Raw genomic sequence first — 22413 nt, forward strand, 5'->3', positions numbered from 1 at the left:
ATAGGATGAGCTTCAATATCAAATTCATTAAAAGTCCACAGCAAAGCAAGTACTGAATGAAGAAAAACACAACATAATTGTAAATGGAGGAGCCGATATTACATCATGAAAGCAATAAACCTGATGCTCCCAGTAGAAGATAGAGTAATTAGTTGATTAAACTCTTACAGAGAAAATAGAAAGAATGTCTTCAAATGTTCAGAACGAATAAATTGTCTATGGTCACAAATTTAAATCAGTTAGTGTCCATAGCACATTTATTTTTAGGATGTGATGAATACTACATTGTATTTTGATGTAGAATACGATTTATTTTAAATGCTCAATAAATTGAAATTATCAAACCATTTATGTAAAATATATACATCATTGATCAACAACTATTCATACAGATTTCATATCTGCAATGTATTGGATTTGACATGTATGAAAATTGAAATAGGCAAGTATGATGATTCAAACTGTCCCACATTCGTGATCAGAAACATTTACTCAAAATGCAGATCAAAAGTAGCCATTTTCAAGTTTGTGCATGTTGGGAATAAAATGCTTCTCTCAAAGGAAAGTCACATGATAAGAAATAAAAGAAAACCAGTAGATAGAAATCCATATGTATTTTACTTAAAGTGAAAAATTCAGCATAAATATCTCTATATTCTTCATACTGAAAAATATGTTATTTCCTAGTTTCTGGTAAAAAGTAAAGCCATAATAATTTGGTTTAAAATAATTTTCCAACACAGTTTTCTATTTCTTCCTCACTGCACTTAAAAACTTAACAGTTGAAAACTCTGGAGAGGGCGTGGAGAAAAGGGAACCTTCCTGCACTGTTGGCGGGAATGTTAAGTTGGTACAGCCACTATGGAGAACAGTATGCAGGTTCCTCAAAAACTAAAAATAGTACTAACTACCATTTGACCCAGCAATCCCACTCCTGGGCATATATCCAGACAAAACTATCATTCAAAAAGATACATGCACCCCAATGTTCACAGCAGCACTATTTACAATAGCCAAGACATGGAAACAACCTAAGTGTCCATCAACAGATGAATGGATAAAGAAGATGTGGTACATATATACAATGGAATACTATTCAGTCATAAAAAAGAGTGAAATAATGCCTTTTGCAGCAACGTGGATAGACCTAGAGATCATAATACTAAGTGAAGTCAGAGAAATACGAATACCATATATCACTTATATATAGAGTCTAAAATATGACACAGATGAACTTATCTACAAAACAGAAACACAGTCACAGAGAACTGACTTGTGGTTGCCGAGGGGGAGGGGGTGGGGGAGGGATGGATTGGGAGTTTGGGGTTAGCAGATGCAAACTAGTAAAGGGATAAACAACAAGGTCCTACTGTATAGCACAGGGAACTATATTCAATATCCTGTGATAAACCATAATGGAAAAAGAATGTGGGTGTGTGTGTGTATACACACACACATACACAGTACATATGTATGTATAATGGAATCACTTTGCTGTACAGCATAAATTAACACAACATTGTAAATCAGCTATACTTCAATTAAATAATTTTTTTTAATCTTAAATTCCACCCCATCAAAATAGAACAAAGCTGTTCAAAGCTACCTTTTGGGGGGAAAAAGAAAACTCTTATTAACAAAACAAAACAAAAAAACCCAAACAAACAAAAACAATAGTTAAGGTGGGAATAAAATATCACTTAATTGACTTTACTTTCTGTGGAGATAAAAACAAAAACTTCTTTATGTTATGCTGGAGGAGCTCAAGACCCCAAGCTGATAAGGAGCAAGTTCACTATTTTGTGCACTTGTTCCAGAATGTTTAATATTTTGACATCATTTTATTCCATATATAAAAACTACAAATGGAAGACATTAATTAGCCCCAAGTCTTCAGAGCTAGAGTCAAAAGGGCTCTCTGATTTCAGTTTGGTTATCTTCCAAGTATTTCATTGTTACTCCGTAATGAAGCATGAACTTCTTGAACTTCTAATTTAAAAGAAAAAAAAATTAAAGGGCTATCCTTGCACACATACATAAGCAAGCATGCGAAAACATGAATGCTGTTTTATGTGCTTCCAGCAAGCCTTCAGGGGGACAGCTTCAGCTTTAAAAAATGATCATAAGAAAAATTTTAGGAAAGTAATAAAGTTGCATATCTTCCCATCCAAAAATATACTAGAAGTAAAAATGCCTTCAAAATTGCATTGTTGAGTATCAGAGCAAAATGACTAGACTTTCCATAAAGAAAGACATGGTAACATAAATCACTCAGGATGTTGTATTCAGCCAAAGAGTTACAACGCTGTAATATGAAAATCTAGAAAGGCGAAAGCTCTAACAGAAAAGCTTGTCTCTCATTTTCCAGGTCATGCAGGGACCCAGGCTACTAATAACTTTGTTATTTTCAACTACAGAGTTATGACTGGGGTCCAGCAGCCCCTCCCAGCTGGCTGCCTAATACAGGCGTACACCTTGGAGACACAGTAAAGCCAAAATTACAACAAAGAGAGTTACAGGAATGTTTTGCTTTCCTAGTGCATGTAACAGTTATGTATACACTAGACTGTCATCTGTTAAGCGTGCAATAACATTAAGCCTAAAGACAACGCATATACCTTAACTAAAAAATACTTTCTTGCTGAAAAATTCAAACCATCCTCAGAGCCTTCACAGTGAGTCGTGACCTGAGCCATAACCTTTCTGCAAGATAATATCACAGATCACTGATCACCATCACAGATACACAAATAATGAAAAGGTCTGAGATGTGAGAATTACCAACCTATGACCCAAAGTGAGACACAAAGTGAGCAAATGCCTTTGGAAAAATGGTGCCAGTACACTTGCTCAATTAGAATGGCCCCAAACCTTGAATTTGAGGGGAAAAAAAGAAGAAAAAAGAAAAAAGCATGATCTGTGAAGCACAATGAAGTGAAGCACAAGGAAGTTAGGTGTGCTAGGGAAGAAGAAATGGTTTTGGTAGGATGTGGGCCGTTCTTTGCCACAGAAGGGACAACCTGGATAGAAGTACTGAATGCAGAAACGTTCTTTGGGGTACCTTCCATTTTCTTTTTGGTTTTCAAGTGTAATAAGATTATCATAGCACTTCGGCAAATTATGGTTTTTTTTTAAGTAACTAGAATCACACTATAAAAGACCTGTAAGGACGTACTGGTTTGTCCCTGGTTTGTGCTGTTTGCATATCTGCCTAGCACAACCTACCTCACCACTGGAACAGCGGCTTTGGAAGCTCTTTTTACACTTACAAATACCTACACGGAACATCATGGTAATATTTTCCCTTTAAAATAGTATTCAGATTAGAATGAGTCTGATTTTTATTTTTTTTTGCCAAGCTGTGTGGCTTGTAGGACCTTAATTCCCCGACCACGGACTGAACCTGGGCGCTCGACAGTGTGAGTATAGAGTCCTAACGGCTAGACCACCAGGGAATTCCAAGAATGAATCTGATATTAACCCATTCTGTAGGATTTGATTACACAAAAGTTTGGCTTCATTTTACAAAACAAATAATTTACAAAATGAATTTCAAAATGATTTCCAATACTGCGATTTTACTATTGTGGATTATTTTGTTTGACTGTACAGAGTCCAATTAAACCACTGCATTGGCTTTCCTTTGTCATACCAATAATAGTACTAAGAGCTCTTTACCGAGTTGCTTAATAGTGCAATCTCTTTCTGTTCAAATATTTTTAAATGTCATTACTCTGACGTATTACTGCCAAGTACTACGAAGTCTTATAAACCAACCACAATACGTTTAGTAAAAATGAATAATTCAAGTCATTTCTGGTTTCTGTTTTTTCAAAGCGTTCTTTCAAAACAATATATGATCTTTAAAGGGTAAGTAAAAATAAATTGAGGTCCCCTGAAGATTGGGACATGCTTTCTTTTTAAGTGGGATTATGTTTCCCTCTTGGTGGTTTATAACAAAATTTACTTCTTTGAAGCCCCATCTATTTATGTCAAAACGACTGTTCTTGCACAAGACAGACTGTGAACATCTGAATAAAAGCCAAGAGTTCAAATCAGTCTCCTTTAAAGGTATGATGGGTTTTCTTTCCCCTGTTGTATAGGAACATCTCACAATGACACAATCTTTGAGGATTCTTCTCTTTTGTAATTAAATTACCCTGAAGAAAGTTCCTAGTCCTCCTTTTCATCTTTTCCTAATTTCTTAGCAATTCTAGCACAAGCACACATCTGATAATAAAGAATACTTCAAACAGCACAGCAAACATTAAAACTGCTTGAAGAATTAAAAGTTCAACACTCATAGTATTAATTATGTTTTCACATACCCCGCTTTCTCCGTGACAGCATTTTTATCTTGGGCGGCGCCATCTAAATGCTTTAAAGGAGATCAACCCTTTCCCAGGACTATTTCCCAGGTGAGCTTGCTCCTGTGACCCAGATTCTTATCTTAGTTTCTCATAGAACCTTTCAAAGATGTTTTATCCAGGACTTCCCTGGTGGCACAGTGGTTAAGAATCCGCCTGCCAACACAGGAGACATGGGTTTGAGCCCTGGTCCGGGAAGATCCCACATGCCGTGGAGCAACTAAGCCCGTGCGCCACCACTACTGAGCCTGCGCTCTAGAGCCCGTGAGCCACAACTACTGAGCCCATGTGCCACAACTACTGAAGCCTGCACGCCTAGAGCCTGTGCTCCGCAACAAGAGAAGCCACCGCAATGAGAAGCCCGCACACCGCAACGAAGACCCAAAGCAGCCAAAAATAAATAATTTAAAAAAAAAAAAAAAAAAAAAGATGCTTCATCCACAATGAGTGTTTATGGAGACAGATAGATGGGTAGAAAGATCCATTCAGTCCTAGGAGGGAATCACCAGACATCATTTCATGACTTTCTCTCCTGGACTTTTCTGTGTATCTGTCTGAGTGGGGACCTTCCCCCCGATAGAATGATTACCCTGGTCCAAACACAGAGGCCAACACATCTTGTTTTTTGCTCCTACCCTCTTAGTTGAAGTAGGCTTATTTTGAAGTCAGGCTATTTTTATGAGGATACAGAGGCAAACACGGATGAAGGAAGTTGCCCAGGATCACAGGGTTGGTACATAGCCTGAGGGAGACTTGAACATTGCAGCGAGAAGGTTGAGTCTGTCCCCACAGTGCTATACGACCACCGTGTGAATATATAACACTCTGCTATGTTATCACAGTTAACTTTTATACGTCTTTCCAGTCCTGAGAGACCTCCCTTAGTCTCCTAAAAGGATTCACAATGTCCCAAAGGATATAAGTAGATCATAATTTAATTAGTTAATTATCCTTACTTAGCAGACTTTTAATTATGCTTTTGGAAAACACATCTCCAAATCTTTATTCTACCATTTCACTCTGTTCATAATGCCTTTTCCCCATGATAAAGGTTTAATTTTTATGTATTCCAACCTGATATTCAAATGGATTTTGCTAGTTGATACTCTGCAAAATCAAATTTGTTTTTAAAAAACTGAAAATTTATTGTGATTTTTTAATATATTAAATAGAAAGATGACAGAGAGATGGACAAAGATAGATGATAGATATAGACAGATGATAAACAGATGATAGATAATAGATATAAAGATACATAATAGACATAGATAGATGAAAGATAATATCGATAATGGATAGAAATAGATGATCGATAACTAGACACAGACATTTATGTAATCTAGTATTTACTTTTATAGATAGATGATACATGATGGGTAGATACACAGATACAGATAGATAATAGACAGATGATAAGTAGATACAGATAGATGATGGGTAACAGATGTCAATAGATAACAGATGTCAATAGATAACAGATAGATGATAGATGATGGATAACAGACAGATGATAAGTAGATACAGATAGATGATGGATAACAGATGTCAATAGATAACAGATGTCAATAGATAACAGATAGATGATAGATGATGGATAACAGACAGATGATAAGTAGATACAGATAGATGATGGATAACATGTCAATAGGTAACAGATGTCAATAGATAACAGATAGATAGATGATGGATAGATAGAAAGATAATGGATAGATATAGATGTTTAAGTCATCTAGTATTTACTTTTGTGTATGCAGTGGAGTTAAGATCCAAGCACCTATTTCCTCAGAACATGCCGGTCTGTTCCTTCGAACCCTCTAATTTCACAATTATTTGAAACCCTACATTTATCCCACGTCCAGCTGCCCTGCAGCCTCTTGTTAAGATTCTCTCTGATACTTTCTAAGCCCCCCTTTTATTTCACACACACAGATCACGCATTATCCCCACTGGAGCAGTAATAGATGCAGGTGAATGGACAGACGCTTGGCAGGATGTGTTTCTCTACGTCCTCTCCTCCAAAAGGGGCAGAGACACTAAATCCAAGTATGCTTTCCAGCTCGGGGGTCAAAGAGGAAAACGAGCATGTGGCCAGAGCGAGAGAGAGAAAGCATGCCCTTCCCAGGGCACAGAAGCTCTGGACCACACAGAGGCTGAAAGCAGCCTCTTTGGGAGAAGAAAAACTAGTAAGAAAGAACATCCATTGCATAAGGAAGAGCTGGTACATATATACAATGGAATACGACTCAGCCCTAAAAAAGGATGAAATAATGCCATTTGCAGCTACATGGATGGACCTAGGGATTGTCATACTAAGTGAAGTAAGTCAGAGAGAAGCACAAACATCATATGATATCACTTATAAGTGGAATCTAAAATACGACACAAATGAACTTATTTATAAAACAGAAACAGACTCACAGACATAGAGAACAGACTTGTGGTGGGCCAGAGGGAGTGGGGGAGGGAAGGGTTGGGAGTTCGGGGTTAGCAGATGCAAACCAGTACATACAGAGAATGGATAAACAACAAGGTCCTACTGTAGAGCACAGGGAACTATATTCAATATCCTGTGATAAACCATCATGGAAAAGAATATTAAACAATATTGTATATGTATGTATAACTAAATCCCTTTGCTGTACAGCAGAAGTTAACACAGCATTGTAAATCAACTCTACCTCAATTAATAAAAAATAAAAAAATACAAAGAACATCCATCAAGGCTAGCCTATGACTGTGCAATCTCCATCTCTAGACTCTCCAGCCCTAGAAACTGTGTACCCATCGGTTTTCAAGAATTTAAAAAGCAGCGATCTTCCAATAATTAGACGGTCCCACTCTTGCTTCGGAGCTTCCAAAGAAGCAGAGGGGAGACCAGAACTCTTGGCAGAGTCCAGGATTTATCACTTTTAGAATAAAGGTCTAGTGGCTGACAACACATAACTTTGAAGAACAGACAACCCAACCTGTGGACTCTCCCAGCCATGCCCCATCCAGCCTCCTGGAATTTATCACCCTCGTGGACAGAGGCGAACCTAACCCATGAGCACTAGAGGAAAGAAACATGGAAACAAGAGAGAGGATTTTCATGTCTAGTTTATATGAGAATGTAGGTATTTTTTCAGTCTTCTTTTAAATTCATTTATCTTTCATAATCAATCTCACTTTCTATCCCTTCAGTTTTCTTCAATCTCACTGTTGCTAGATATTTGTACATATTTACATAATTGGGACATAAAATGCTTTGTACCAGATTTTTTCACTTAAAAAATTATATGATGCTTCAATTAAAAAACAGAAAGAAAAAGAAAAAAAAAAATCACATCATGCAACATTCTTTTGATTTATTTAAAATTGGGCATTTAGATTATTTTTAGCAGCTCAAAAATTCAAAATGCTGTGAACCCTCTCCTGTAATAACTTGCCTCTTGGACACATTTCTAAGGATAAAGTCCTAGGACCGGAATTAAGAGTCTATGGAAACAACCATTTTGAGTCCCTTGTTATTTATTGTGAATTTCTCTCAAAAACAGGGTGGCAAATACAGTAGCTGACATAATTGATTATTTAACTTAAAATGTATTTTAAGACTAGCGAGCATGTGAAGGTATAAGAAAGCTGATGAAGATATTCAAAACGTAAAGTTTGACCTGAACTCCTTAGTTTGAGGGTGATTAACAAAAATTTGGGGACCTAGCCCACCTTCCCACCTTAGGTGTGAATGTCTTTGCAAAAGTTCTTCAGGTTTCAAATTCTGTCTGCAACTTAATTTCTTGATAAATGATCAAATTTTTTGTTGTTGTTTGTTTTATATCTTTTGGGTTATATAAAAATTATATGTTTTACTTACAGTGAGGACACAATACAATTTACAATTTTTCTTCCTGTAGCAGTGACCTATCTCCTGTGAAATATCCTCTGCCTCACACTCATTTTGTTACACATTTTTTATCTCCTCTCAATCCAATTCAATCCCAGAGACAAATCCCTTCATCAGTTAAAAAGTTGGCTACGTATCATTCTATTCATTTCCTTTATGTACGTACACAGATCTACAGACAACACGTTCATTTTTGTTTTAATATACACAGAATTTTGACAGTCGATTTTGTGTGTGACCTTGGCTAGGCTATGGTGCCCAGGCATTTGGTCAAACAGTCGTCCAGATGTTGCTCTAAATGTATTTTGTAGACGTAGCTCACATCTATATTCAGTTGACTTTAAGGGAGATGACCCTTGATCATGTGCAAGGGCACCATCCGACCTCTGAAGGCCTTACGAGCAAAAAAAAACTGAGAAAGCCTGGAGAAAAAGGAATTCTGCCTCAAGCCGGTAACACAGAAGTTCTGCCTGAGTTTCCAGCCTGCTGGTCGGCCCTTCAAGTTTCACATTTGCCTGTCCAGACGATCAAGCGAGCAATTCCTTAAAATAAATCTCTTGGTTGGTTCTGGAAAACCTTAATCCAGACATGATTCCATGCTTATTATTCATGCTATTTTTGCACCTAATATATGTTGTGCCATGATTACACATCACCACAGAATGATTTATGCCTTTCCTTTTAAGGGACACATACAATTCCTCTGCATTAGGTATACCAGATGCCTACTTATTCATTTATCTCTCGATGGATATTTTGATTGTGCTTCAAATTCCCTTTATGACACAAGACACCGAAGGGACTTATTCACGAGCCACGTGCTCTTCTCAACAATTTTATAGGGACTTCCCTGGCGGTCCAGTGGTTGGGACTTCGTCTTCCAATGCAGGGGGTGCGGGTTCGATCCCTAGTCGGGGAGCTAAGATTTCACGTGCCTCGGGGCCAAAAAACCAAAACAGAAGCAATATTGTAACAAATTCAATAAAGACTTAAAAAAATGGACCACATCAAAAAACAAACAAAAAAAACCTTGAACAATTTTATAGGTGGCAGTAATGAAAAGGAAGCTCTTGGAGAAAGACCAGCATAACCTACCTTTACATCTAAATACAATTTAAAAAATACAACACACACAGACACACACACACTTGTAACCACAACATCTATGAAAAGCTCCAGATGTTGACACTGTCTCAATTTCTGTATCAACAGGCATGTCCAACTGGACATGTTCCAAAACAGAACTTTTGGTTCTCACCCTACAAAACTGCCTGCCTCCCATTCCCCCATTTTTTACCATTTCTGCAAATGATCCCACTGTGTTGTCTAAGCCACAGTGAAAGGGTCACGATGGATTCCTCTTTTCCCGGACCCTGTGCATCTCATCCATCAAGCCAGTACCTTCGACCCTACTTCCAAAATGAAACGCACACCCCGCCCCCGCCCTATGTTGCACCTCCGTCCCGTGATCAGCCTTCCTGCTGTTCTGCTTCCACTGGCGTGTAACTCACCCCCTCGGCAGCAGCCAAGGAGACACTCCTAAAGCATACATCTGATGGGGCCACTCCCTTATTCCAACTGGGTCCACCACTGTTCATGGTACTTAGATTGGAACCCAAGCATTTGCCAAGGACAACGAAGCCTCATTTGCTTGGGGCCCTCTATTTGTACAGCTTTTTCACTTGCTCGTAATACTGCAGCCACGTGGCGCAGCCTTCAGACACAGCCAGCCCTGTGTTTGCTGCCGGGTATAGGCCTTGACTGTTCCTGAAGCTTCGTGGGCCGTTATCCCAATCTGCCCATCATCAGCTTCTCCGTTTCCCCATCTGCACGTAAACAGAACCTTGCCTGACCGTGTGATTCTCCAGGCGCGATGTGAAGCAGACACTGACACCTGCCCTAAGGCAAACTGAACCCATGAAAAGCTTGAGACGGTGTCTCTTTTCAGATAACGCCACGCAAAGATTTTTTTAAGAGCAGCCTGGAACATGCGTTTATGAGGACAATTTCCTGCTCGTCCTGATTTACGTAGGAAAGTGCTAAGGAGAAACAGTCAAGTACTGATAAGATGCTTATAGGCCCACGCTTATCAGAAGAACACCATTGGCTGTTTATACAAGGAAAAAGGGGGAAAATGGACTACATTCAATGTGAAAATAAATCTCTTTGGTGATAATTGGTCTCTTCCGCTCCCAAATCTTGAGTTAGGGAATGAAAATTGCATGCCATGTCTCCGAGAGGTTGAGGCTGTACGTCTTTGCATATTATGGTAAGATTTAGGTGGGCTCCAGATTTCATGCCCGTGGTTGAATCTATGAAATCTATGACCTTGTCTCTGGAAACCATCACCTTTTGAAATAAGAGAGCGATGATATATAAAACTTTTCTCTTTCAAGGAATGTTTAATCTCTGGATTCAGGCAATTTAATGTATAAAGATCGAGCACCTAATGGTAAGGCAGGTTATGCTCTAGCCCTGGGTATATTCATATCTAAATAAGATACAGTTCTTAACACCAGGACACCTGTGATCTACTGAAGAGGTGAGGGGTTGTACCATTCATTGTCTACAGCAGAGGTTGTACCAGGGGCAGTTTTGCTCCCCCAGGCCAGGAGCATTTGGCAATGTCTGTCACAACTGAGGGTGCTACTGGTATCGGGGGAAGAGACCAGGGGCGCTGCGAAACATCTGGAGTGTACCCATTCCCCACCACAGCAAAGAATCATCCAGCCTCGCTTGCCCGGTAAGCAGCCTGAGGGAGGCAACCTGTAAAAACTGGTTCACTCTTCACTTCACCCAGAAAACCCTACAAAATCATGCGAAGCAAGAGGTTCAAATCTCTGTGTTCACTTTAAGAACACACGTGAAACTGCCCAGGCCAATAAGGGTAGGCATATCCGAAAGCCACCGAGTATCTAAAGGACGTCACTTTACAGAAGCAATGGGTGCCATTCCGTCGTCACAATGGTGGAGTTGGGAGGTGTGTCCAGTGGGGCTGGTGCAGGGTCGGTGGCCCAGAAAGAGCGCTGAGGCTTTACTGCACATGCTCACAAATGCAGAGAGTCATGCTGAACTTAAGGGCTTAGATGTAGATTCTCTGGTCATCGAGCCCATCCAGGTGAACAAATCCCCCAAGATGCAGCTCAGGACTTACGGAGCTCATGGTCGGATCAACCCACACGTGAGCTCTCCCTGACACACTGAGATGACCCTTACTGAAAAAGAAGCGATTGTCCCTAAACCAGAAGGGGAGCTTGCACAGGAGAGAAAGATATCCCAGAAGAAACTGGAGAAACAAAAACTTATGGCCCTGGGAATAAATGCTGCAAAATAAATAAATAAATACAAATAAAAGAAAAAGCAGGAAAAAAAAAAAAAAAGATTATCCAGCCTCAAATGCCAATAGTGTTGTAGCTCAGAAACCCTGCTTTACACCTGGAGGAAAATAATACATGTGCAAAATAGACATATAAACACCTTAGGGCTATGAGCATCTACAGAGAGGAACAAAGATTTTGGGAAATTTCGGAAGACAGGGACGGTGGATACATAGACAGGAAATCCAATTGTAGTTGTATCTTACCTTCATGTCCTTGAAAGAGTAGTTTGCATTTTATGAAAAGACCAGTATTGAATGCAAAGAAAACTGGAGTCAGATACCTGATGCCATTCACGGATGGGCTTACCTTGGTGGGAGCAACTGGCCAAAGGTACACGTTGAGGCATCATGGCGGATGGACACCAACCTCCGCCCGGTGTTGACAGGTGGGCAGAGCTTTGCGGCCAATGGGAAGCTACGGAAGTAAGGAGAACATCGCGTGAGCATCTTGCAACCAACACCCACCAGAAAGCAACCAACAAAGCTCGGTCGTATTCCAGCTTTTCCCTAGGCAAAAAAATCTACTTTTAAGGACAGGTGTGGAGTTAGGACATTGTTAATATGACAACCGTCTAATAGTGCTTTAAACTGAATTAAACCTGAACTAGGGGTAGTGAAATCTTTCAAGCTTTGTGCCTTGTCAAAGCTGGAGTGCAGTCCAGTGGTTAAACCTCGAATAACCAGGTCTTTATGTTTCACTTTTCCCTAACATGGGTCGAATATCCCTTTTGAACAAACATGGTTGAGTCTATGTAGATTTCCTTCCTTCAACTGGTGTATAAATTTAGAATTGCTGATATATATGACTCAAAAGCCAAGGCTCTTCAAAGTAAGCAGGTACATTTGAGAGACAAGTATGTGATATCATTTATATGTGGAAACTTAAAAAATGATACAAATAAACTTATTTACAAAACAAATAGATTCACAGACGGAGAAAATAAACTTATGGTTACCAAAGGGGAAGGCAGGGGAGGGATAATTAGGAGCTTGGGATGAACACACACACACTACTATATATAAGATAGATAACCAACAAGGACCCACTGTGTAGCACAGGGAACTATACTCAATATCTTGTAATAACCTATAATGGAAAAGAATCTTCAGTGTGTGTGTGTATATATATCTACCTATATAGATACATCTATATCTTTATATGTATATATATAGATATCTGAATCACTTTGCTGTATATCTGAAAGTAACACAACACTGTGAATCAACTATATTTCAATAAAAATTTTTTTTAAAAAGAAATTAACCAAAGCAAAAAGATCATAAAGTTACCCAAGATCATAAGAAAAGGAAATCATAGGACAAAGATCAAGGGATATTCCTCATTCACAGGCTTGGGCTCTTGCATCAGAAGGGTCTGGAATGAATGGGAGCAGGCATGGCTATTACCATCTATGAAATCATCATTCTTTGCCCCAAATCAGATTGCAACAATGCTTTCCCTTTCCAAAGCAATGCTACATGGAAAATGAATGCTTTAAGGCTTTGTCATGGACATAGCCTATACTCAGCAGACAGCAGATTCTCAGTTGCTTAGAACAGGTGGGGTCCGAACAAATTAAACAAAAGCCAATCTGTCCCCTCGTCAAATCTTAGGTTGTGGGTACAACACACTGTGCTTAGCTTCTTCTGTACATTTATACATAAAACACAGAATCTATTTTGTTTAATTAGCTACTATGCGTAAGTGATCCTGTGCCTAATGTTTTGAAGACTGCGGTGAAGAGCTTCATAAAACTGTAAGTTAATCATTGTCTCCTAGATGTGCCTGCTTTTAAGACTTGTTCCCTAGCCTCCGACGAGTGTAGAAGTGACTGTATGAGAAAGTAGAGCTTCTCACTTAGTGATTAAAAGTAGGAGCTGCTTCTCCTTGCTACTTTCAGCTCTAAATCCCCAATGCTAAGTGGTGAGACATACACTATATATGTCTTTATGTCTTTATATTAGACATATGTCTAATGTCTTTCTGTTGCTGTATTTGCAAAAAAGAATTCTAGATTTTCATAATTTCATAGGATGCTGCTTGATGATTACAACTCAATGTACATAATGAAATCATATTGCTGTGTGTCTTACACACCCAAGAATAGGGATGGAGAAGCAGTCACGCCTGCTTTAAATAGGTGCTTGTCACGTGGCCTCCCACTTGGAGAATCAGATTCTCTTGGGATTCACAAGCACAGTAGATCTGCTTTTTATTACGCCTGAGAAATCTTTCCATTAGACATGAGGAATCTTCCTACTTACCTGCGACTTCCACATTATGAGTAAACAAACGTACTGTGTATGCTCAAACCCACTGTACTGAATATAAACCATGGACTCATTTATTAAAAAGAAATTGTAATGTGTGGGTATCTCACCCGTTCCACAGACCCCTGAGCATACAACTGAAAGGCTCACACAATGGAAGACAGCTGCAGACAGATCAAGGGATGAGGTCAATCTATTTCTTCCCAATTACTGAAGAATTACTGAAATACATCAGCCCCTGTGACTGACGGGGATATTACTGCTCTGTCTGGGATGCTTTGCTTCTGTTTTCCTACTGACTATCTTTGGTACTGGCTTATCCTTCCTATAGGGTCTACGTGCCTGTGGCTTTGATGAGACCAACCCCATGGGATAACAGTAGTGAGCTTTATTCTGTCGCTCAGAAAAACAATTTTAGTCTTTGCTGTAGAGAGGGAAATCCAGGGGGAAGGCTATGGGAATTACATCTTTAATGCAAACTCATTACTACATCAAGAGGAAAAAGACATTTCAGATCTTCTAAGTATGGCCCAACAGCACCATTTCTTGACTCAAAAGAACTGCCTTTACTGTATCATTGTTGATTTGTTATATATTTCTGATTTATTTTGAAATCTAAAAGCAATCTTAAAACTGCAGATTGTAAGCCCTTTGATGCTTAGACATCATCCTTGTTTGAAGCAAACAAGTGAGCAATGTTCAGAGAGAACAAGAACTATGGGGGTAGCTTTCTGGATGAGAGGTATTTGTGTAGGAATAGCTTCAAAAAAATTCTACCTAGGGTTTGATGAATATGAGGTATTTGTTGGAGAACAGCTGGATCCACGTCTAAAAGCACAGACACATACTGGTGCTACAGATTATGTTATACAAGACACTCAAAGTTTATAGTTCCTTTTCTTGAGATGGCAGTAATTATCCTTTAGCATAGAAGCTAAGGAAGAGTTTTATTCTAGGTGAGACCCTTATAAGATGTTCATATTCCATACAATATTAAAAGATGGCATCATATCCTTCTTTCCAAGTCTTTATTTAAATCCTAATCCTGTAAGTGCTACTAAATATTTTTTATAGAATTGAAGAATAATTGTCAATGTAGGTGTGTGAATTTTTCTCCTGGTGCTTTATACAGCAATGTTTTAATTTTTCAACTCCGAGAGCCAGGACTCCATAGATGGGCAAACCCGTTTTCTTTGGAGATGGGTGTTTAAACTCTTTTATCCCAAGGGATATCACATCCTGTGAGGAATCTGTAAGAATGCATTTCCCATGTTGTACAGAATCATGGTCTCTAATACAGTTCTTCTGTGTGTGTGTGTGTGTGTTCATATACCCTTGGAGAAAGGGTATTTAATGGTGCTGTTCGCGATTTGTTCTTGAAACCACTGCTGACCTATTACCCTTAGATTAACTGTCATTTAATTACATCCTAGACATATTGGTACAAAGAACAAAAGCTCTGTAAGACCCCACGGAGGACCCATTTCTCACGACAATAGTTGAACAAGCATCCAATGTTGGTGTAGAAAAGGAACTGGATATTTAAGGAGGGTTGACATAGTGTAAAAAGAAGAGAAGGCATTTGAAAATATTTAAGAAGAACTTGAGACAAATGAGACAATCCATAAAGACAGGAATTATGCTGCAGCCCACGAATTTCATAGGAAACGTGGGTGTCTAAAACAAAAGAGACACAATGAGACCAAACTACGAGATATCTCAATTGTCCACGAGAGTCTGTGCAGTGGAAGAAATCAAGACGGTTCTGTATGTATGTGAAGAAATGATCATCGGCCAATGCGATCATCCATCAGCATTCTGGATGGACTGTGTGTAGGGGGGTGGGCGGACACTAAAGTACTTGGTGCCATAGAAGTTAGGAGCCCATTGATGCAGGCAGACTGGCCAAGGGTCATTCTCAATTCCTTTACAAAGAACTCACGTGTGAAACAGAGGAGCTTCTGGATCCCTTGGGGTTGGTGTTAAGGGAGCCAGGGCTTCTTAAGAGGAAACCACCTTTGAGACATAAAAACTTTACAAGAGAAGATATTCCTCATTTCTGGACCATCCCAGCCCCGGGTGCCCTTGTGTTGATAGAAACACTGCCAGGGGAGGGAGGACTCAGATTAAATGCTGACCATCTTCACCTGGGGACAATGCCGTGTCTGTTATTCAAATCCAATAAGATGCTGCTCCTATTATTCCTGATTTATCTGTTTTCCTATCTTTTGGGATTCTCTTGCTGTTTGTTTCTGTTCTATATACCTCTATCTAATATCTATCCTCACTCTAGATATATACCATCTATCCTATCTATTATCCAACTGTCAGCCATTTTTCTATCATCTCTCATTTTTATTCTCTTTTACTGAATTACCAAGAATGGGTCTTCCTTTCTTCCATCCATCCATCCTACCTTCCATCCATCCTTCCACTTTCTTACAGTCTTCTCCCCTACACTCACCCCATCTTCTGTAAGATAAGAATGTTTATCAATACCTACAATTGGCCACATTTCTCAGATTCAATGATCAGGGCATATTCTCCATTGAGAGAGAAAGAAATAAAACGAGCAAAGATGACAAGAGAATTAAGAGAAGGAAGACAAAGAAATGAGAGGGAGGTGGGAAAGAGAGAGGAGGGGGAAAATGCAGCCCATGCACCACAGAGGGACAAGGCTTCATTTCTTGCTATTTTCTTTGTTATTTCTTATATCTTAACTATCAGTCCCTATGATGATCTTTAACTTATGTTACCCTCCAGGACTATAAAAGGTGATTTCTGGTATTTTCCCTGAGCCTTGTGAAATAGGAAATACAAAAAACGGTTGACCCGCAGGTCCTATGACACCCATTTTCCATGCAAATTGGAGATGTTTGTAAACTAGAAAATGTGTGTCAGGATGAGGAAGCAAATTAACCCAGGTGTAGTCTGTGCTCCCACATCCATAACCCCAACGTCCATGACTACCTTCTTCTTCTCCAAATTCCTCGCATCCTATTTGCCACAGTGTCTTAAACCAATACACAGGGACTTCCCTGGCAGTCCAGTGGTAAAGAATCCACTTTCCAATGTAGGGGACGTGGGTTCGATCCTTAGTCAGGGAGCTAAAATCCCACATGCTGTGGGGCAACTAAGCCCACACGCCGTAACTACTGAGCTCGCACGCCTCAATGAGAGCCCGCGTGCTGCAAACTACAGAGCCCTCACGCCACAACTAGAGAAGAGAAATCCCACACACCATAACTAGAGAGAAGCCAGCACACCACAATGAAAGATCCCACACGTGGCAACTAAGACCTGACACAGCCAAAAATAAATCAATCAATAATAAATCTTAAAAAAAAAAAAAAAATACACATTCACTGGCCTATAATTCTGTAGGTCAGAAGTCCAGTGCTGGGTGTTTGGGTTCTCTACCCACAACCTCACACTCCAGGTGTCGGCTGAGCTGGGCTCCTATCTGGAGGCATTGGGATAAATCCCTCTCCGGTTCATTTGGGGTTTTTCAGAATTCAGTTGCGTGTGGTTGTAGAACTGATTTCTTTCCCGGGCTGTTCGTCAGCCCAGGGAGGCTCTCAGCTACTAGAAGCCAATCACATCCCTTAGTGCAGCCCCTTCAAAGCTACAAGTGGCACACTGGGTCCATCTCATGCTATAAACTTCCTTGCATGACTCTGTGCCACCAGCCAGAGAAAACTCTCTGCTTTTAGCGAGCACACGTGGTTAGATCATACCCACCTGGAAATCTCCCCATTTCCTCAAATGTGCATGTAAATATTTAATACATCTGAAATGTGTTTTAGCATATAGTATAAGTAGGGCTGTGGAAAGGTTTATTTCTTTGTGAACGGTCTGCCACTATTTTTTGCAAAGGGCTAGATAGTATATATTTTGGGTTTTGCAGTCCATATACTCTGCCACTGAGCTAAGGAAACCACAGACAAGACACAAACAAATGGGCGTGTTCCAATAAACTACTGAGCCTGTGCTCTAGAGCCTGCGAGCCACAACTACTGAGCCCATGTGCTGCAACTACTGAAACCTGCGTGCCTAGAGCCCATGCTCTGCAACAAGAGAAGCCACCGCAATGAGAAGCCCATGCACCACGACAAAGAGTAGCCCTGGCTCGCTGAAATTAGAGAAAGCCCACACACAGCAAAGAAGACCCAACGCAGCCACAAATAGATAATTTATTTAAAAAAAAAAGTAAAAGATGATGAGAATGTAAGTGATAATCATAATAGTGTCCTCATAAGTTGACCACATATTGTGTAAAGTGCTGCAGTAAATATGCTCATTTTTATTAGACTTGAAGAAAGCACTGGTACATAATCTATCTTCCAGAGCAACTGCTTAAAATAGAATGAAAAAGTAAACAATTGTAAAAACAACAAAAAAGGCTGAAATGCATAATAATAAAAACTCAATTTACCCACAAAATGTAAATAAATATATCCTTAAAAAAACACTAGCAGTCTAAATAGTACAATTAAAAATAACTCTCATACTGAATGGAAATAAAATTCAAATATATGTTGCTTCCATGAGACAAAATCTGAGAAGAAAAATAGGTAAAGATTAAAATTATAATTAAGGGAAGATGTGTATCAAGCAAGCACTAACCAAAATAATGTGTGTGCAGCAATATTTGTTTCAGACCAAAAAAAGGCAGAATTATTAAAGATATAAAGGAGTATTTCACTATTTAACTAGAAGATATAAAATTATAAATCTGTTGGTGACTAGTAAAGTTTCAAAGTATTTAGACGGACACCTCACATACCATATAAAGGAGAAATCAACACATTCCCAAAGATAGACTATTTTAACATATTTATCACAGTGCTTGACAGAACAAGTCAGATAATAAGGAATGATGAACATCATCTCGAAGCACATGCACCTAATTGACAATAGAAGGCAATTCACCCAGAACTATCTATAGCAAATTCTATTCAAATCCACAAGGGACAGTTGACCACATGCTAGGTCATAAAACAAGTGTTGACACATTTCCTAAAATGGGAGTGTACTCTCATCGCCATGGAATTAGCAGAAATTACAGAGCAAAAAGACACTTATTCCCAAATGTTTGTAAATTAAACACAACTAACTAACCCATGGGGCAAAAAAGATAGATATGGGCAATTAAAAAATACTTTGCATATAATGATATTAAAATGTGACTTGTCAAAGCTTGTGAGATGTACCCAAATTTAGACTTAGAGGGAAATATGCAGCCTGAAATATATATCCATTTAATTAATGTTAAAAATTGATGCCACAAGTATCTATGTGAGCAAGTTAGAAAAAGAATGCAACCAGTGGAACTCGCATATTAGAGAAATGTAAATCAAAATAAGGGCAGATTATTAATAGAATGAAAACTGGAATTGCTTCTGAAATTTTGGAGCAGAAATTAAAGAGCAAAAAGGCTCTAGAAAATTCCCAAATGTTGGTAAATTGAAGAAAACACAATTAACTAATCCATGGGGCAAAAAAGATATGGATTACTAAAATACTTTGAATTTAGTGATAATTAAAGTAACTTGTCAAAGTCTGTGAGAAGCAACCAAATTTAGACTTAGAGGGAAATGTGTATTTGTTTACCTAATGCTAGAAATTGATGCCACAAGTATCTATCTGAGCAAGTTAAAAAAAAGAATGCAACGAATTCTTTGTTGACTCCAACGTTAGAAGAATGTAAATCAAGGTAAGGGCAGATATTAATAAAATGAAAACTGGAGTTGCTTTTGAAATTTTGGAGCAAGAACTTTTAAGAGTCTGTTCTTCCATAAAAGCATTGAGGACACACCTGCCTAAGCTGTCAAAATTAAAATATTAAGAACTCTGGGAATGAACCAAAAGTTTGCAACCATCAGTGGAGGGTTTATTCAAGGAAAATGGATGGATTTTGAGAGGAGTAGGAAGCCTGTGGCGTTTTAACTTGATCCATTCCCTTTTCTCTTAAGGCAGTTTCTTGGTCCATGGAGTTCAACAGATTTGCAAGGACCATAATTCCTCAAGGAACCCCACGCAAAGAGAATCTACTCTGACCCATCTGGAAGCTCCCTGAAAAAGTTCCATTCTCAGGATTTTTTAAAATTTGATGCTTGCCCCGAGAAAAAAGCTCTTTCCCCACATTAGTTACCAGGATACATGTGGTTCTCATGTGCACATGGAACTCATCCTTAGTTAGAACCTATATTAGGTCCTACAAGACCCAAGCAATTTAAAGGGATTGAAATCTTGCAAAGTCTTTCTTTGACAAGGGAAGTAAACCAGTAATCCAGAATGGAAGGGAACTGGGGAAATTTACAAACACAGAAATGAAACATCTGACATTCATTAATGATGGAAGGGTCAAAGAAGTCAGAAAGGAAATGAAAAAAGATTTTGGGATTAATGAAACTAAGCACACAACGTACCAAAAACGTGCAGGATGCAGCAAGACTAGAGCTTAGAGGGCCGTTTATTGCTACAAAAGTCTGTATTGAAAAATAAGTCTCAAAAACGCAAATGTACCCATTCACCATGAGCATCTAAATTAAGAGCAAATTAAACCCAATGCAAGCACAAAGAAGGAAATTATAAATATTAATGTGTGAACAGGTGAAATAGAGAATACAAAAATCAGTACAGAAAAGCAATGAAATCAAAGATTGGTTCTTTGGAAAGATTAAAAAAATGAACAAATCTTAAGTTGACCAACCCCCCCAAAAAAGTTGACTTGAATTATTGAAATCAGGACTGCAAGAGGGACATTATAATTGGTCTTACAGAAATAAATATGACTAAGGGATTATGATGCATAATTGTATGCCGACATATTAGAGAACCTAGATAGAATGGAAAGCCCTAGAAAGCCAGAAATTACTGAGACTGACTCAAAACAGCAGAAAACCTAAACAGACCTTTAAGAGGATGAGTTAGTCACTTCACACACACACACACCTTCCCACAAAGAAAGGTCCAGCCCAGATGACTTCTCTGGTGAAGTCTACCACGTATTTTAGAATAACTTCACGAAGCCTTCCAAAAATGAGAAAAGAAACTCTTCCCGATTTACTCCATGAGGACAGCGTTGCCCTGATACCAGAACCAGAAGATACAAGAAAACTACAGCCAACATCCCTGATGAACATATGCACAAAAATCCTCAATAAAATCTTATACAGCAAAAAACATGTGGCAGCATATAAAAAGGATTGTGCATCATGACCAAATGATGCACGTTTTACTGTGGTCAAATTTAGAGATAAAGAGGCCATTTTAGCATTTTCCAAAAGGGAAGAGCATTCGCTTGATACCGAGGGAATCTCCTTAGAATAGGACTTTTTATCTCCATCACCACAGGCTTGAGTGCTATGGGATCCTCTGCAAACGGTCAAAGGAAGATTTCTCCACCCCAGAGCCCAGTGTCAGGCTTCGCAGGTTGCAGTGTCCTCAAGACACTCATTTTCCTCATGTGAGAATTATTAACTTGAGTTCAGCAATGCAGAACACCCCATGGCCAGATGTGCACTGTACAGGCTCTGAGGTCTTAGCACAGAATGAGGTAAGGAAATATGATGAAATACATAGATTCACAATCTACATTTTATATGGCTTTTAATTACAATCATTCCCACACGTAAGAGACAGGCAAATATCAACAACAGGCCGGCGTTTTTTCAACTACTGACAAAGATTCAAAACTTTTATAATGGGCTGGTAAAAAGCTTGGGAAAATTTAAAAGAATAATAAACTCTTCATACATTTTGGATACGTGTAAAATGATTCAACCCCTTTTGGGGACGTTCCTTCAATATTTGCAAAGATAAACATGCCGTATCTGTCCCTGTGATTCCAACTGTCAGAATGCCCCTAACAGGCTGAAATGTGCCCCAAATGGTCACGTAAAGATAAACAACGCAGCATTATTTGAAGTACCAATAGGCTTGTGATAAGCTAAATTTCTGCACGATCAGTTTAAATAAATTGTACCACATAAACGTTGTACAGTAGTATGCAGACCTTTAAAAAGATGAGGGTGATTTATATTTACTAATACACACGCAGGTCTGGTTCAGTACCAAACCACAATAAAGTGAATATTGCAATAAAGCCGGTTTTCCAGTGCATATAAAATCTTCTGGTTTTCCAGTGCATATAAAAGTGATGTTTACAGTCTACTGTAGCCTGTTAAGTGTGCAATAGCACCGTGTCTTAAAAAACAATGTACAGACTTTAATTGAAAAACCACTTTATTGTTAAAAAATGCTAACCATCCTAAGCCTTCAGTGAGCTGTAGTAGGAACATAAAAGGCTCCCGGATCACAGACACCATCACAAGCATAATAGTCATGAAAAAGCAAGAAATATGCAAGATTTACCAAAATGTGACACAGAGACACCAAGGGAGCAAAGGCTGTTGGAAAAATGGTGACAGACCTCCTTGATGCAGGGTTGCCACAAACCTTTAAATTTGTATTAAAAAAAAAAAACAGATTCTGCAAAGCACAGTAAAATG

General features: G+C 38.9%; 1 long non-coding RNA gene across 2 annotated transcripts in view; it reads right to left on the reverse strand.

Moving 5' to 3' along the window:
* Positions 1-22413, reverse strand: part of LOC309619997 — a 273721-nt gene that overhangs the window by 188944 nt on the left and 62364 nt on the right. For both annotated transcript variants that reach the window (XR_014239356.1, XR_014239357.1), the window contains exon 2: positions 11934-12041. This is a non-coding gene — a long non-coding RNA (uncharacterized lncRNA). The remainder of the gene's footprint in view (positions 1-11933; positions 12042-22413) is intronic.

This window comes from Balaenoptera borealis (genome assembly GCF_965194805.1).
Source record: "Balaenoptera borealis genome assembly, chromosome: X".
In the NCBI taxonomy this organism is placed as follows: Eukaryota; Metazoa; Chordata; class Mammalia; order Artiodactyla; family Balaenopteridae; genus Balaenoptera; species Balaenoptera borealis.